The sequence below is a fragment of the Crotalus tigris genome, unplaced genomic scaffold, assembly GCF_016545835.1.
Source record: "Crotalus tigris isolate CLP2741 ecotype Arizona unplaced genomic scaffold, ASM1654583v1 scf7180000021232.520764, whole genome shotgun sequence".
Lineage (NCBI taxonomy): Eukaryota > Metazoa > Chordata > Lepidosauria > Squamata > Viperidae > Crotalus > Crotalus tigris.
The window spans coordinates 71,274-84,460 of record NW_024098413.1 but is presented as its reverse complement, the minus strand read 5'-3'; positions in this window follow the sequence as shown (position 1 = coordinate 84,460).

The following is a 13,187-nucleotide window of genomic DNA, read 5'->3' as shown; positions in this document are numbered from 1 at the left end:
CCCCCCCTAAAAACCTCAGAGGCTGTTGCTTCTGTGAAGGTCTAAAAAATGGTTTCAGAGTTCCAGTACTGCAATTTCTCTTTTATATCTTTTATTTCTGGTTGTCACTTCTGTCCATTGTGCTCAATTCTTTGTCCTTTGCATGGAGAGTGGCTGGCATGTTATGGCAATCTGATAAACCCTAACTCTCTAACATCCACAGTTGTTGCTTCCATTCTTTGATTTGAAGGATCACTGCAAATCGGTGTGTGTTGCAAATATATGTGAGATTGCCCTTGGACTGTAATAGACCACATGGCTGCATACACATAGAGTTATAATAGGTTGGTCTATCTGTCTCCATCAAGCAAGGGATCTTAAGGCCTCTCCTACAATCCTTACTATTACAATCTGGAGACAGCCTGTTTGCTAGGCAACTGAAGTCCCTTTATTTTTGTTTTTGTTTGTTTTGTCCTTGTCCAGAGGAAATTTCTCTCTGCATTTTTAATTGCAAGGAAGAAAGTGGAAAATTTGCTCTTAACTGGCTTTGTCTTTTTGGTAATTGAGTAGAGTAAGTAGGATGTGTGAGCAGCTAAATTCCATGTCAGTATGAGGATCCTGATTCCAGAAGACCATAGGAATATTGAGCATAGCCATTGAGATCAAGCAATTCATTCAGAGCTGGAGATTATGACAGAAGGAGAAAGAAAAATGTCAAGCTGAAATGCCGCCCTTTTCCTACCGCTTCTCCCATTGGTCAAAGAGGCAGACACGATTTCCCTTTTCCTGGTTCTTTTCATCTGCGCTGGAAAGGACAATTTGGGCTATTTTATTACTGGTACCTGTTGCTTGTTTTATTACTTGTTGCCTTTGCTGAGTCAGGGAAAATTGGTTAAAGTGATTTTCAGGAGCTGTAGAATGCCTCCAAGTAAAGCCGCAGCAATTACCCGGCCAATTTTCCCTGCTAGGGCATCTGTGTGTGTCTCCAGACCTTACTGGACTACCATCCCCAGCAGCCCTAAAAAGCACTGTGGAAGAGTGGGGAATGCTGGAAGTTGCAGTTCATCACCATCTGGTGATGACTCTCCAAAGATCATCCATCCATCCTTCCTTCCTTCCTTCCTTCCTTCCTTCCTTCCTTCCTTCCTTCCTTCCTTCCTTCCTTCCTTCCTTTCCCCTTCAATATCCTTCCTTCTCCATCTCCTTCCTTTCCCCTTCAATCTTCCTTCCTTCCTTCTATCTCCATCTCCATCCCTTCCCCGTCAATCTCTCCTTCCTTCCTTCCTTCCTTCCTTCCTTCCTTCCTTCCTTCCTTCCTTCCTTCCTTCCTTCCCCCTTCAATCTCCTTCTTTCTCCATCTCCTTCCTTTCCCCTTCAATCTTCCTTCCTTCCATCTCCTTCTCCATCCCTTCCCCTTCAATCTCTCTCTCCTTCCTTCCTTCCTTCCTTTCCCCTTCAATCTTCTTCCTTCTCCATCTCCTTCCTTTCCCCTTCAATCTTCCTTCCTTCCTTCCTTCCTCCCCCCTTCAATCTCCTTCTTTCTCCATCTCCTTCCTTTCCCCTTCAATCTTCCTTCCTTCCATCTCCATCTCCATCCCTTCCCCTTCAATCTCTCTCTCCTTCCTTCCTTCCTTCCTTCCTTCCTTCCTTCCTTCCTTTCCCCTTCAATCTTCTTCCTTCTCCATCTCCTTCCTTTCCCCTTCAATATTCCTTCCTTCCTTCCTTCCTTCCTTTCCCCTTCAATCTCCTTCCTTCTCCATCTCCTTCCTTTCCCCTTCAATCTTCCTTCCTTCCTTCCTTCTCCATCCCTTCCCCTTCAACCTCTTTCTCCTTCCTTCCTTCCTTCCTTCCTTCCTTCCTTCCTTCCTTCCTTCCTTCCTTCCTTCCTTCCTTCCTTTCCCCTTCAATCTCCTTCCTTCTCCATCTCCTTCCTTTCCACTTCAATCTTCCTTCCTTCTCCTTCTCTCCCTCCCAATATTTTTGAGCAAGGAAGAGTAAGCTTTTCTAGCAAGCATTGCTATATTGTTTTTGTGATTAATCACTATGCTGTAATTATGTTCAATTCGTAACAATGAAAATACACCCTGCATATCAGATATTTACATTACGATTCATAACAGTAGCAAAATTACAGTTATGAAGTAGCAACGAAAATAATTTTATGGTTGGGGTCACCACAACATGAGGAACTGTATTAAAGGGTCGTGGCATCACTGCTCTGATCAGAAATGCACATACTGCACTACAGTACTTTCCCGCAGCCTGATCCACACAACCACCACTGAAAGAACAAAACAGAGTTCAGAATTAAAAATAAATAAAAATAAAACCCACAGTCAGTTCAGTACGTATCTGGCTTACACTCTCTTATGGATATTTTGTTCAATTTCTCCATTTCTTCTCCAGGATGAAGACAGATTTCTAGAAAATGCAAAATGGAGTTTTCTCATCCTCTTTGTGAAAGCCCAGCCCTCTGGCTAACTCATGGTTTGAGTTTCCCATGCTTTTCTGATCTCTTTTAAACTTCTGAGAATTTTATTTTAATTGGTTGCCATGTCACTGGAAGACAGTCTAGGAGATTGGCAGGTAGTGCTTTGACCCATGAAATCATTGACTGTGTACTACTTGCCAACTCCCCCTGTGCCTCATTTGCCAGTATAGCAATAGTGACAGCTGTTGCCACAGCATCTATTCCCCAGCCATTTCAATTCTCTTCGGTGTTGTTCCTTCCACTTGCAACATTGCTCCAGATTACACTGCCCTGTGTATATTCTTTTAATTGAAACCATGCTTTTTGGAAGATTTCTATTTAGAAAGAGGAGCTTTGAGGGAGTTTCAGTCCAGATTCAGTTCACTAATCAAGCTCAGATTTTTCTATCAAGGGGATGGAAATTCTTACTGCAGCTGATCTCATTCTGATAGGGTAACAAATTTTCCAACTGAACATGGCTAAAAGGTCTGGGAAATATATAATATCATGCTGGTTTTGATTGCTTGAGCTAGACTTTTCTCTCTCTTTGATGAAGAAGTAGAGTTAGGAATTTTTTTTTTAATGTGCTGATGTGAATTAGTATTTGGGTATGATATGCACTACATGTATATCATTTTCAGTCACTTAATGGGTATAATCGATATAAATCATAGTTTTAGATACTGATTCAGTCTATATATGAGTAAGTAATAAAACTATTATATAAACATTTAAACTGCAGTGTCAGGAAAGTTGAAAACTAGAATTGGGAATAGTATTAGACTTTTTATTTTTTTATTCATTGCATTGAAAGAATCATTTAATAGAAGAAAGGGCAATGTTAGATGGGTTGATTATCATTTATAAAAAATTAAAATATGTTAAAGAAACTTAGATTACTCATAATCATTTGACTACTGTTCATGTACATCTAAAATATGCATTGTATTGATACCTTGCTTCCCTAGAGAAAGAAAGATAGTCCAACAGAGAATCATTAAGTAATAGAGTGAAAAAAGAACCCATGCAATAAGCATATCTTAATTACAACCCACTCGACTAAAGCCAGAAAATAAGAACTATATATGTTGTATTATCAACAGGGGACTCAAGTGGCCATGAAATATAATCTTCATTAAATAGGATAAAATATCAGAGCAGGACTGGAGAACACAGCTATAATTTGGAACAGCTTCTTGAATAAAAAAACCCTGAGAACAATCCTTGCCAGATTCCACCCTTTGCCTTGGTGTTTCAAAATCCAATTATTATGAGTGTAACATGATGACCAGTTCATTTGTCCAAGGACTGTAAGACTAAAACCTTGTCTTACATTAATACAAAAGTGTCTAGTGAGTCAAAACAGACAAATTAAGAATATTATAGAATGTCACTGATATCATGGAGAGAGAAAGTTTGATACAGTGGTTAAGGGACCTGACTAGAAACTGGGAGACTGTGAGTTCTAGTTTGGCCTTACACATGGAGTGAGCTGGATGACCTTGGACCAATCTATCAACCCTAGGAAGCAAGTAATGGCAAATCACTTCTGGAAAAACCTTGCCAAGAAAACTGTAGGGACTAGTCCAGTTTCCAGGAGTCAATATTAATTTAAAGGTACATAGAAAATGCCATTGAGCATAAATACATATACTTACATTACATTACATTATATTACATTATATTATTATATTAAAAACTCTGTATTTTGCCATTTCTTTTTAATTATTTTGGTTTTATTAACCAGAAGACCAATTCTTGGTTTGAACAACAACATAAAAATAATAAAATAAAATCTTGAACATCATCATCTAAACTTTGGCTGAATTCATTTCCTCAAAAAAGGCAACTATCTGAAAATAGTCTGAAAATGATTTCCAATTCTGCCAAGAAAATAAAAATGTTACTGGCAATTACATTATATTATTATATTAAAAACTCTGTATTTTGCCATTTCTTTTTAATTATTTTGGTTTTATTAACCAGAAGACCAATTCTTGGTTTGAAAAACAACATAAAAATAATAAAATGAAATCTTGAACATCATCATCTAAACCTTGGCTGAATTCATTTCCTCAGAAAAGGCAACTATCTGAAAATAGTCTGAAAATTATTTCCAATTCTGCCAAGAAAATAAAAATGTTACTGGCAGTTCTCTTAAAGAAAAAAAGAAAATGTTTTGTCTTCAGTTTGACATGTGTCACCTTCTCCTAAGAGGCTGTAATTCCTACAATGTAGCTTAATTTCCAAATGTTTTAATGGAAAACAGGCTGAAAAAACATTTTTGAAATTTATTTGGTCACACAAAAGATAGCCATTTGATGTTGCCAAGACTCAAATTCTAGATGCTCGCTGGCTGATTTTGGCACAGGCATGCTCTTTTAGCCCAACCTCACAAGATTGTTGTTATAAGGATAAATGGGAGAAGAAAGTTCCATTGATACCAGCTGAACTCTTAAAAAAAGGTGGCATATAAAGCCAATATGTCAATCATTAAGATTAAGATGTGAGCTTAACTGAAGATTTAGGCTCTGAATTTGTCAATCTTTTTTTTTCCCCTAAAATCACCTATTTATTTACAGTCCAAAAGTCAGAAGGATACTTTCTCAGATAACTGTATTGGGTTGCTTTGAACCAGAAATTCTGATTTCTATCTGTACAATTAAAGGGCTAATTCAGCACATAGAGAACCATACTCTATTTAATATATAAATATATGTTATATCATCCAGCCCACAATCTATTTAAAACTGGTGTCTCTTTTTTTAAAAAAAACAAATCTGCCATGAGTTCAACATGAAATCTGGCTTCATTTACAACGATAGAGTAGGAAGTTATTTGGTTTTAGTCCATCAAATACATCACAGTAGAGATCTCTGTGCAAATTCCTTGAGGGTTAAAAGATTTTTTTTTTCTTTAGAAAGAAAGTGACCTGAAAGAAATTGGGAAGCTAATAATTGCTTTTCCATTGGTGGAAAAGTTTCCCTTTGGGAAACATAAGCAGATTTTCAGAGAACTGCAGTTTAAATTTAGGCAAGTAGAAGAGAGCTGATGGAAATGAAAAGAGGATGCTGACTCACTGAGGTTTTTGCTGGCATTACTGACTAGACTAGACTAGACTAGACTAGATTAGACTAGACTAGATTAGACTATGATAGGTTTTAGTCTTGCAGTCCTTGGACAAATGAACTGGTCATCGTGCTACATTCATAATAATTACAGTTTGAAACCTCAAGGCAAAGAGTGGAATCTGGCAGGAGCCATTCTGCACTCTGACTTGCAAAGTTCAACAAATAGTTGGCTGTCTGGACCTTGGGAGATAGACATCATTGTTGCACACAAGATGGCTAATGGCATGAGCGAAGAGCAGCTACCAAATTCAGATTGGATCAATGGATCTCAATCGGAGACATCCTTGGCCAATCTTTTGTCAGTTCCCCAGATTTGATCTGGTTTATTCCCTCTCTCCTCACAGTTTCATTGTGGGCTCTTTTACCATATTCTACACCAGTAATTCTCAATATGGGCCATATGCCCCTTTCCCTCCCTCCCAGGCCATGCCATAGTTTGAGGGAGGTACAATGTGGTTCTGAAGGGCCACCGAAAAGTAACTGCCTGCCGTATAATCAAGTTGTCTTAAACCTCACAAATATTTGTCTTTATATCACACAGTTGGATTAATAAAGAGCACAGTGCCTTCACACTTTATCAAGTGTGAAGAAGATCACAGAGGTAAATGAGGCTCCAAAGAAAACCATGGGGAAAAAAAATTCTAGAAAAAATGGGATGGAGGGGGAGGCAGCAAGGCCATGTCTTTCTCTTTGCCCTCCCCACACATGCACACATTCACACAACTACAGTAAGGACTAGCACTATAAAGCAAGCCCTAGTGTCTTTTATATGAATAACTTTTGAATTCTTAAAATTAAGCTAACTCATTTAAGTGAAATCTGGCCTAGGCTTTGCTATAAGTTTATTTACTCTTCAAATTTAATTAATGACACAACTGTCATTGGTTAGATTGTTACAAGACATTTTCCATTGACCCAATTGAATACCAAAAACGATCAGTACCAAACACATTTTCCCCATAAGGAATAATGTAGTGAGTCACAAGGCAGCCGACATCGACAAATTTTAGCTTGTACGTTGAGCACCAAACAATGAGCATTGGGACAAAATTTTCACATCAAAATGTGTTGAGTACCAAACTGAATGAGTTTCAAAGCAGTTGAGTACCAAGGTACCACTGTATTGTTCTCTTTGGGATTTTGTCAAAGGGAAATATGCAGAAGGCTGAGAGATCTGAACTGTGTGTGTGTTTGTGTGTGTGTGTGTGTGTGTGTGTGTGTGTATTAGGCTCTGATCAAAATTAGAATCAGTTGGATTAGATAGCTATTATCTAATTTCTCAGAGAAATTCCTTGTAAGCAAAATGTAGGTGAATCTTTTGAACCCAAATTTAGACCGTTTGCTTTTGCTTTTTGCTAACAAAATATAAGATATAACTGCTTGGATTTCAATTCCAGGATAGTAATTTCAGCCAGTCATTCAAGCTTTTATTTCCCCACCAGCATAAACAGTCCAGAGAAGAATGGAATATTTTGCAGGCTACATATTCTTTGCTCAGTTAGGATTTATTCATGAAAATATTTGCATTCTGAAGCACCCAAGCTGCAAAAAATAAAGTTTAACTTTTGGAGGCTCTGTGGTGTAGATAATTAGGGAAATTAATCCTTGCATACAGCCAGGCTATTTAGATATTTGAGGCTGTTGAAACATTTTTTTCCAAATCATTCAAATATGTGAAGTTCATCTGAATGTTCCTAAACTGGTTATTTCATAAAGTCAGACTAAATCTATTTAAAGAAATATGCAACTCTTAGGTAACATTGCCCCAAACAAAATGCAAAGGTGGTATGTTTTATGGCACTGTGAGAAATGAAGAAAAGGCTTTGGGGAAACTGTACATTTTCTATTGTTAAAATGGGAATTTTGCTTTATACACATTACAGGCAAGTTTCCTGGATTTCACAACAAGCAGGATTGACAACTGATTCTGCTAGGAATGTAATAATTTGCATTTTTCAGTCTGTGCCTTTATGGGGTGGCGTATCGGGTATATAAGATTTTTAAGCAAAATATACATTCCTTTGGTTCAAATTTAAACAGTTTGGGGAAAATGCAATCCAGAATTAAAACTATACATTTCTGTAAAGTTAGTGCATCCAGAGAATGTCTAAATATAATATTCACTGGAAATGTTTCCTTGGGAATGGTGTTTGGGTAATGGTGTTGTAGAGGAAGAGAGTTAGCCAGTGAAATAAGCAAGCATTGAATCAGGGGAAGATAAATATGTTTCAGTCCTGAAATAAGCAAAAGAAAACTCCAGTATATCCACTGGAAATCTTAACACAACAATAGAGCTGTAATAGTTGGAGCACAGGCTATTTATTTATCTAAGGTTCAAATTGGACAAAACTTTCTTCAGCCATCAACTTGGCTTGTTCTGATCACAGCAACCAAGTATCAGAAAAGTGGATGTTTATGTCTCTGTGAAAAGATAAGCTTAGACTGTTTCTTTATTCACTCTGTAGTTTTGATGAAACACTGGAACGGCTCAGAAACTGTTAAATCTGCTTATCATGAAAAAATCAAGTTAAGCATTATGGCTCTCAAATATTATTTTATTTATTTAGCAAATGTGTATAATCACCCATCCCACAAAATGTGACTCTGGGAAACATACAATAGATAAAAACTGTAAAAACCATGAAATACTCAAACAAATAAAACAGAAAAACCCAAGATAACAAGATGACAACCATCACATGGCAAATTGCTGGCTCCCCATGGGACCAAAGAAGAACTACAGTTTGAAAGTAGCCAACCTCACTTGGGTGGGTTGTGTGGAATAATATTCCACAGGGCAAAGGCCACAGCATAAAAGGCACACGACCTGGATCCCACTAAGTGGAACTCAGTAGACAAGACCCACAGGATACTCTTCTGCTCAATCTGAGGGAATGGACTGATATAAGTGGGAAAAGGTGGTCCCTCAAATAACCTGACCCCCTGCCATGCAGGGCTTTAAAAGTTAAAATCAGAACTTTGAATTTCACTCAGAAGCAAACTGGTAGCTAATGCAGCTCATGTGCCAGTTGAACCTTCCAGATATTTTTCAAAGGCAGCTCCATGTGGAGCTCCAGTAATACATTCTAGAGAGGACCATTAATAATATAGCAACAAACTATTCATTTCCAGTAATAATTGTGAGTATAGCCTCATAGTCCAGGAAAGGGTGCAAGTGGCACACAACAGGAAGTATTAAGGTAGTAAATCTTCTTCAATGGATGTTAAACTGAAGGTTTTTTCCTCTTTTAGACTAGGGGGAGATGGATGAGTTTATGCCCAAATCCTGAAGGAACAATTAAGCCTACAAGATATGGGAATGACAATAATAACATTTTTCTAGACAGATTATCAACAGAGTGTATAATAGAATTGCTTCCTCTTCAACAGTCATGGCTGCCTGTTAGTAGTTTATTCCAAGATTATGAGGACCTGTGATCTAGTTAGACTTAATGATTATAGGACAGACTGTAGCAATGAGCTTTATGGGAATTCTTAGGGTCTAGGGCTGTGCAAAACACTTTTTGGGTGAATAAATATGGCCTAGGTGTCCCTTTAGAGACCATGTTTTTGTGTATGGCTCAATAAGCCAGTTACAACTAATTAATTAGTTTTGTGGGAAAGTTTTGGAAAGACCTTCGCTAACATGGCTCACAGCTCATCCTTGAAAAATAATACTCATCTTGTTTCTTTTAAAAAAGCTTTAAACATTTCAAAAACTTGCATGTCTCCACCTAAAGTGTGAAGGGATTTCCATATATTAATAATATAGCAACGAACTATTCATTTCCAGTGATAATCAAGTCACAAACTTTCAAATTCTCAAACTTGGCTTCACTGTTTTAATCTGGTAGTCTCCGATTCAGCCTGAACCAAACTGGGTTGCCTTCAGATGACTAAACTGGGGGCTGAACTGAATTCTCTAATCAAGGATATTCACTTACTGTTAAACTTAAGCTATTCGGGTTCTGTAATAATTCTATGGATCCATCAGAAAATGCAAAGTTTACAGCTTTGTCTGTTCCAAAACACAACTTTCTTAATATTCACAGGATCCCAGGTTCAAATAAAGTTATTTCCAATTGATTTTAGGACATCAAGAATGGCTAATTTCATCCACTGATTTCACTGGAATCTAAATTCAATTTATCTTAGATGAGTTTCAGTTCTATTTTGTTGCAAATGGTACTATTTCTGGAAGCAGAAGGGGAAGGGTAGTAATTTTCCTCTGTGCCTCAAAATCTATCCCAAATGGTTGTGAGGGTAACATTCCACTCCCCCTGAGAAACTTTTGGCAGTGAAAAGAAGTTATACAAGATAGGAATAATATCAAAAGGCTCATTGCATGACTCTGGATACAATCTAATTCTAGCTTTCTTATTTTGAATTTAACAACTACAGAATAACAGTTGGAAGGGACCTAGAAGGTCTTCTAATTTAATCCTCTGCTCAGCAGGAGATCTTACAGCATTCCAGACAAATGGGCAGGCTATCCAATCTCTTCTTAAAAACCTCTAGTGATTTGATTGAGGGAGCTAGATATGTTTAGCATATAGAAGAGAAGGATTAGGGAGGACATGGTAACTGTCTTCCAGTATGTAAGGAACTGTCACAAAGAAGAGGAGATTGGCTTATTTTCTAGAGCATCAGAGGACAGGACCAAAAATAATGGGTGGAAGCTTGTCAACCTAGAAGTAAGGAGACATGTTCTGATAGTACTGTAAGAACAATTAAGTAAAGGAATGCCTTGCCTCCAGGGGTGGAGAGTGCTCCATCACTGTAGTTTTCAAAAATAGACTGAACAATCATTTGATTGGGATGTCATAAGTCTCCTGACTTGAGCAGGAGAAGACCACCAAAGTGCCTTCCAGCCCTATGTTTCTATGATTCCATTGAACTGATTATTTGCCCCAGGAAGAAACATCTCCACAATTGATTCTTCCTTTACTCTTGCAGAATATTTTTTTTTTCAACTGGATAAGCACCAAAGTAGTAGCCTGAGTGGACTGAAAATTATAAAAGCTCAACCAAATCAACAGTCGCCATAAGGAGGGTTTGCAAAGTTCTTATATTTTCAGAAGATTTGGAAATTCAAGTCCTCTTACTTTACAGCTGCAAATTTATTTAAATAGTGAGCGATTCCATCATTCACAAATCTAACTTACTGGGTCATGCTACTGTACAATCTAATCTGAAAGATCAAAGTGATTCACAGGATGGATGGAGGATAAAAAGTTTCCTGGAAAATTCCCGGGGGTAAAATGTGTCATTCTCTGATAATTCTAGTGAGTCGTTTAATTGGGGACTATTTTGCAATAAAGCTCCAAAACAAATATGCAAGATTCCACATCTATTAATGGATTTGTTCTACAGTGGGCATTAGTTGAACTAAGTTCCTTCCATGATTTTCATATATTGTACTTTATATTGGATATATATAAGGATATTTTGAAATGTCAGTTAACAATTTTTGACACTGCATTTAATGAGAAAGGGGACTAGGCCTGGGTATAACATGTAAAGATTCTCTATAGAACTCACTGAGTTGGAAACAGTTTCTTTGCTTTTACCCTGCTTTGCTTTTATCTCAGTGATATTGTGTTCATTTAAATTCTTAGTATTTTCTAAAAAGTCGCTATATCATAAAGCTTAAATAGATTTCTCTTCAGGTCCAACAGTGACGGCAATGTGACACCAACCAAATGTTGTACAACTTCAAATTTCTATGAGCCCAGGCCAGCATAGATAATGGTGAAGGATGATAAGAACTGGAATCCAACCATTTCTAGAGAGCCATATGGTTCTTGTAAATTACACATTTAGGACAATTGTTGTGGAAAGGATTTTTAACAAGGATTTGTAACTAATCTGGTTTATACAGAATGTGTTTGACTGATCATTTTGAAAGGGAATGGAAATCCCCTATCTAGTGTGACTTTGCATCGTATTTAACTGTCATTGTCCTTAGAGATGGTTCTTCCTCATTTTCAGAAATTGATCTGTGTCTTCTCTTAGTTAAAATAGACCATTGTTAAGTAAGGAAAACAGTTTTCTTCTCCTTCTACATCATTACAACTGCTATGATGATGACTACGAACAGGTTCAGATCATGGAGCTAATAGACCATTCTATCCCTCTGAACAGTTAATGTAGTTTCTAGCATTAACCTACTGTAAGCCTAAATTTGTCCCCACTAGCTTAAGACTGTCTACCACTAAATTAATTATTTTAACTATTCAATCCACAGGAATGAAGGCAGAAAAACTGAAGTGCTTGCTTGAATGAAGAATTTATGAGATTTGCTTAAGATAAGCCCAATATTCTAGATTGTTTTACCGCCAGATAAGGCTTGATGAATATCAATTGAATAAGGGCTCATAGCTGTTGCTTTCAGTCTAAAGTTGTTTGAAAATAGATTATTGTTCAAAGAGAGCCAGTCTGGTAGTAATTAAAGTGCTGGACTAGAAGCCAGGTAATTTTGAATTTGTCTCACCTTAGGCATGAAAGCCAGCTGGGTGACCTTGGGCCAGACACTCACTCTAAGTCCAACCCACCTCACAGGGTTGCTGTTGTGAAAAAAATAGGAGGAGGAAGGAGAATTAGAGATGTTCACTACCTTGAGTTAATTATAAACTAGTAATAAAGGCAAGACAAAAAATATCTAGTAAATAAATAAAGTCATTCCCTGTGATTTCATTGGTCATGAATCACAGTGGCTTGCTACTTTTATGCATTAAATCCTGACGGCTTGGCAAGTAATCTGGTATACCTTCTTTTTTGCCAAAAAGTTGGCCTTTGTCTTCTTGGAATATCACCTAAAAATTGGAAAAGATTATAGATGCTAGGGGTTGAATTATAGGGACCTTGGTGCTCTCTGTGCTTGATTGTTTTCTTGAAGACATTTCATTACCAAGCTTAAACTGAAACCTATGATAAATGATGCATCTACATCACTCTGTGTAAAAGCTACATTTTTGGATTTTTCCCTTGCCACTTCTCTCTGTGTCTCTGTCTCTGTCTCTCTGTCTCTTTTTCTCTGTCTCTCTGTTTCTCTCCCTCCCTCCCTCCCTCCCTCCCTCCCCCATGCTGGGGAAAAAAAGAGCAAGATTTTAGAGCCATGTCAGTGAAAGGATACTGCATCCCTTCCAGTTCTCTCCTGCAAATAACACCTAGTGCAACCTAAGGAACTTTAAAATCTGGAGCTCCCTTCAATTATAAGTGAAAAGCTTAAATATAAAGTGATTCAAAGGAAGTGCTTCTATTAACATTCCCAAGCCTCCATATTGCTGCTCCAAAATCATTTTAGGGAAGAAAAAAAACACTTTATCTTGTACTTGGAATGAAACTTTGCTTTATTTGGCAATACAAACTATTTAGGAAATTTCATAAGATCTTCACTGTGGGTTTGTTCATCATTTGGTCAAACAGAGTTGCTATGCTCTTGTCTCAAGTCAATTTATGGAAGCAGATTTATGTAAGTGGATTAGAGCCCAACAATCTTTGTGAAGTTTAATTGAAGAACTGTGGGATGTAAATACTGTAAGCTGCTTTTTCAGGGAGGGAAGAAAACCAGAGCCTCATGAAAAGAAGCTCTTTATAGGTATGCA